This window comes from Lolium rigidum, chromosome 4 (assembly GCF_022539505.1).
Source record: "Lolium rigidum isolate FL_2022 chromosome 4, APGP_CSIRO_Lrig_0.1, whole genome shotgun sequence".
Classification (NCBI taxonomy): Eukaryota; Viridiplantae; Streptophyta; class Magnoliopsida; order Poales; family Poaceae; genus Lolium; species Lolium rigidum.
Genome location: NC_061511.1, coordinates 151,702,476 through 151,708,438, shown reverse-complemented (window position 1 = coordinate 151,708,438; position 5,963 = coordinate 151,702,476).

Below are 5,963 nucleotides of genomic sequence, written 5' to 3'. Positions count from 1 at the left end.
TCTCCACTTCTCAATCTCTTTACTTTGTTTTTGTCTTGCTTTATTTTATTTACTACTTTGTTTGCTGCATTATATCAAAACACAAAAAAATCAGTTGCTAGCTTTACTTTATTTCTTGTCTTGTTTGCTATATCAAAAACACAAAAAATTAGTTTACTTGCATTTACTTTATCTAGTTTGCTTTATTTACTACTGCTAAAATGGCCAACCCTGAAAATACTAAGTTGTGTGACTTCACTAGCACAAATAATAATGATTTCTTATGCACACCTATTGCTCCACCTGCTACTACAGCGGAATTCTTTGAAATTAAACCTGCTTTACTAAATCTTGTTATGCGAGAGCAATTTTCTAGTGTTAGTTCTGATGATGCTGCTGCCCATCTCAATAATTTTGTTGAACTATATGAAATGCAAAAGTATAAAGATGTAGATGGTGACATTATAAAATTAAAATTGTTCCCTTTCTCATTAAGAGGAAGAGCTAAAGATTGGTTGCTATCTCTGCCTAAGAATAGTATTGATTCCTGGACTAAATGCAAGGATGCTTTTATTGGTAGATATTATCCCCCTGCTAAAATTATATCTTTGAGGAGTAGCATAATGAATTTAAAACAATTGGATAATGAACATGTTGCTCAAGCTTGGGAAAGAATGAAATCTCCGGTTAAAAATTGCCCAACCCATGGATCGACTACTTGGATGATCATCCAAACCTTCTATGCAGGACTAAATTTTTCTTCGCGGAATTTATTGAATTCAGCTGCTAGAGGTACCTTTATGTCCATCACTCTTGGTGAAGCAACAAAGCTCCTTGATAATATGATGGTTAATTACTCTGAATGGCACACGGAAAGAACTCCACAAGGTAAGAAGGTAAATTCTGTTGAAGAATCCTCTTCCTTGAATGATAAGGTTGATGCTATTATGTCTATGCTTGCGAATGATAGGACTAATGTTGATCCTAATAATGTTCCATTAGCTTCATTGGTTGCCCAAGAAGAACATGTTGATGTAAACTTCATTAAAAATAATAATTTCAACAACAATGCTTATCGGAACAATTCTAGTAATAACTATAGGCCATATCCTTATAATAATGGTAACGGTTATGCTAATTCTTATGGGAATTCTTACAATAATAATAGGAATACACCCCCTGGACTTGAAGCCATGCTTAAAGAATTTATTAGTACACAAACTGCCTTTAACAAATCGTTGAGGAAAAGCTCAATAAAATTGATATTCTTGTTTCTAGAGTTGATAGTCTTGCCTCGATGTTGATCTTTTGAAATCGAAAGTTATGCCTAATAGGGATATTGAAAATAAAATTGTTACTACAGCAAATGCCATCCAAGTTAGAATTAATGAGAATATAAGATTAATGGCTGAACTGCGTGCTAGGTGGGATAGAGAAGAAAATGAAAAACTAGCTAAAAAGGAAAATGTAGCTAAAGTTTGGACTATTACCACCACTAGCAATGCTAATGATTCATATGTTGCTGCACCTCCTACTATCAATGGTAAAATAATTGGTGTTGGCAATGCTTCTACTCCTAGTGCAAAGCGGGCAAAATTACTCGAAACTGCTAAAGCTACTTGAAGCTGCTTGTGATAAAGCTGCTGAAATTTTTTCCAACCTTGGGGATGATAATCCCATTGCTTTAGATTGTAATGATTTAGATTTTGATGATTGCCATATCTCTGAAGTTATAAAGTTCTTACAAAAACTTGCTAAAAGTCCCAACGCTAGTGCTATAAATTTGGCTTTCACAAAACATATTACAAATGCTCTCATAAAAGCTAGAGAAGAGAAACTAAAACTTGAAACTTCTATTCCTAGAAAGCTAGAGGATGGTTGGGAGCCCATCATTAAAATGAGAGTCAAAGATTTTGATTGTAATGCCTTATGTGATCTTGGTGCAAGTATTTCGTTATGCCTAAAAAAGTCTATGATATGCTTGACTTGCCACCATTGAAGAATTGTTATTTGGATGTTAATCTCGCTGATAATGCTAAAAAGAAACCTTTGGGGAAAGTTGATAATGTTCATATTATGGTTAACAATAACCTTGTCCCCGTTGATTTTGTTGTCTTGGATATTGAATGCAATGCATCTTGCCCCATTATATTGGGAAGACCTTTTCTCCGAACCGTTGGTGCTACTATTGATATGAAGGAAGGTAATATTAAATATCAATTTCCTCTCAAGAAAGGTATGGAACACTTCCCTAGAAAGAGAATGAAGGTACCTTATGATTCTATTATTAGAAAAAATTATGATGTTGATGCTTCATCTCTCGATGTTACTTGAGATACACTTTACGCGCCTAGCTGAAAGGCGTTAAAGAAAAGCGCTTATGGGAGACAACCCATGTTTTTACTCCAGTATTTTTGTTTTATATTTATGTCTTGGAAGTTGTTTACTACTGTAGCAACCTCTCCTTATCTTAGTTTTAAGTTTTGTTGTGCCAAGTAAAGACTTTGATAGAAAAGTAAGTACTAGATTTGGATTACTGCGCAGTTCCAGATTTCTTTGCTGTCACGAATCTGGGTCTATCTCCCTGTAGGTAGCTCAGAAAATTACGCCAATTTACGAGCATGATCCTCAGATATGTACGCAACTTTCATTCAATTTGAGCATTTTCGTTTGAGCAAGTCTGGTGGCCTAATAAAATCCATCTTTACGGACTGTTCTGTTTTGACAGATTCTGTCTTTTATTTCGCATTGCCTCTTTTGCTATGTTGAATGAATTTCTTTGATCCACTAATGTCCAGTAGCTTTATGCAATGTCCAGAAGTGTTAATAATGATTGTGTCACCTCTGAACATGTGAATTTTTATTATGCACTAACCCTCTAATGAGTTGTTTCGAGTTTGGTGTGGAGGAAGTTTTCAAGGATCAAGAGAGGATTATGATGCAATATGATCAAGGAGAGTGAAAGCTCTAAGCTTGGGGATGCCCGGTGGTTCACCCCTGCATATTATAAGAAGACTCAAGCGTCTAAGCTTGGGGATGCCCAAGGCATCCCCTTCTTCATCGACAACATTATCGAGTTCCTCCCTGAAACTATATTTTTATTCCGTCACATCTTATGCACTTTGCTTGGAGCGTCGGTTTGTTTTGTTTTTTGTTTTGTTTGAATAAAATGGATCCTAGCATTCACTTTATGGGAGAGAGACACGCTCCGCTGTAGCATCTGGACAAATATGTCCTTAGGCTCTACTCATAGTATTCATGGCGAAGTTTCTGCTTCGTTAAATTGCTATATGGTTGAAATTGGAAAATACTACATGTAGTAAATTGCTATAATGTCTTGGATAATTTGATACTTGGCAATTGTTGTGCTCATGTTTAAGCTCTTGCATCATATACTTTGCACCCATTAATGAAGAAATACTTAGAGCTTGCTAATTTGGTTTGCATATTTGGTTTCTCTAGAGTCTAGATAACATCTAGTATTGAGTTTTGAACAACAAGGAAGACGGTATGGAGTCTTATAATGTTTACCATATGTCTTTTATGTGAGTTTTGCTGTACCGTTCATCCTTGTGTTTGTTTCAAATAACCTTGCTAGCCCAAACCTTGTATCGAGAGGGAATACTTCTCATGCATCCAAAATACTTGAGCCAACCACTATGCCATTTGTGTCCACCATACCTACCTACTACATGGTATTTATCCGCCATTCCAAAGTAAATTGCTTGAGTGCTACCTTTAAAATTCCATCATTCACCTTTGCAATATATAGCTCATGGGACAAATAGCTTAAAAACTATTGTGGTATTGAATATGTACTTATGCACTTTATCTCTTATTAAGTTGCTTGTTGAGCGATAACCATGTTTACGGGGACGCCATCAACTATTCTTTGTTGGATATCATGTGAGTTGCTATGCATGTCCGTCTTGTCTGAAGTAAGAGAGATCTACCACCTTTATGGTTGGAGCATGCATATTGTTAGAGAAGAACTTTGGGCCGCTAACTAAAGCCATGATTCATGGTGGAAGTTTCAGTTTGGACATATATCCTCAATCTCGTAAGAGAATAATAATTGTTGCCACATGCTTATGCATTAAAGAGGAGTCCATTATACTGTTGTCCATGTTGTCCCGGTATGGATGTCTAAGTTGAGAATAATCAAGAGCGAGAAATCCAAAATGCGAGCTTTCTCCTTAGACCTTTGTACGAGGCGACATGGAGGTACCCCATTGTGACACTTGGTCAAAACATGTGCATTGCAAAGATCCGGTAGTCCAAGTTAATTAGGACAAGGTGCGGGCACTATTAGTATACTATGCATGAGACTTGCAACTTGTAAGATATAACTTTCATAACTCATATGCTTTATTACTACCGTTGACAAAATTGTTTCATGTTTTCAAAATAAAAGCTCTAGCACAAATATAGCAATCGATGCTTTCCTCTTTGAAGGACCATTCTCTTTACTTTTATGTTGAGTCGGTTCACCTATTTCTCTCCACCTCAAGAAGCAAACACTTGTGTGAGCTGTGCATTGATTCCTACATATTTGCATATTGTACTTGTTATATTACTCTATGTTGACAATTATCCATGAGATATACATGTTACAAGTTGAAAGCAACCGCTGAAACTTATTCTTCCTTTGTGTTGCTTCAATACCTTTACTTTGATTTATTGCTTTATGAGTTAACTCTTATGCAAGACTTATTAATACTTGTCTTGAAGTACTATTCATGAAAAGTCTTTGCTTTATGATTCACTTGTTTACTCATGTCATTACCATTGTTTTGATCGCTGCATTCATTACATATGTTTACAAATAGTATGATCAAGTTTATGATGGCATGTCACTTCAGAAATTATCTTTGTTATCGTTTTACACTGCTCGGGACGAGCGAGAACTAAGCTTAGGGATGCTTGATACGTCTCCGACGTATCGATAATTTCTTATGTTCTATGCCATATTATTGATGATACCTACATGTTTTATGCACACTTTATGTCATATTCGTGCATTTTACGGAACTAACCTATTAACAAGATGCCGAAGTGCCGGTTCACGTTTTTACGCTGTTTTTGGTTTCAGAAATCCTAGTAACGAAATATTCTCGGAATTGGACGAAACAAAGACCCGGGGGCCTATTTTTCCACGGAGCTTCCGAGAAGACCGAAGAACATACGAAGTGGAGCCACGAGGTGGCGACACCACAAGCGGCGCGGCCCGGGGGGCCCGCGCCGCCTATGGTGTGGCCCCTCGTCGGCCCCCGACTCGCCCTTCCGCCTACTTAAAGCCTCCGTCGCGAAACCCACGATGCGAAAAACCACGATACGGAAAACCTTGCGAGACGCCGCCGCCGCCGATCCCATCTCGGGGGATTACGGAAATCTCCTCCGGCACCACTGCCGAAGAGGGGATTCATCTCCCGGAGGACTCTACACCGCCATGGTCGCCTCCGGAGTGATGAGTGAGTAGTTCACCCCTGGACTATGGGTCCATAGCGGTAGCTAGATGGTTGTCTTCTCCTCATTGTGCTTCATTGTTGGATCTTGTGAGCTGCCTAACATGATCAAGATCATCTATCTGTAATTCTATATGTTGTGTTTGTCGGGATCCGATGGATAGAGAATACCATGTCATGTTAATTATCAAGTTATTACATATGTGTTGTTTATGATCTTGCATGCTCTCCGTTACTAGTAGAGGCTCCGGCCAAGTTTTTACTTTTAACTCCAAGAGGGAGTACTTATGCTCGATAGTGGGTTCATGCACTGCATTGACACCGGGACGAGTGACGAAAGTTCTAAGGTTGTGTTGTCTTGTTGCCACTAGGGATAAAACATTGGCGCTATGTCCGAGGATGTAGTTGTTGATTACATTACGCACCATACTTAATGCAATTGTACTGTTGTTAGCAACTTAATGCTTGGAGGGGTTCGGATGATAACTTTGAAGGTGGACTTTTTAGGCATAGATGCGG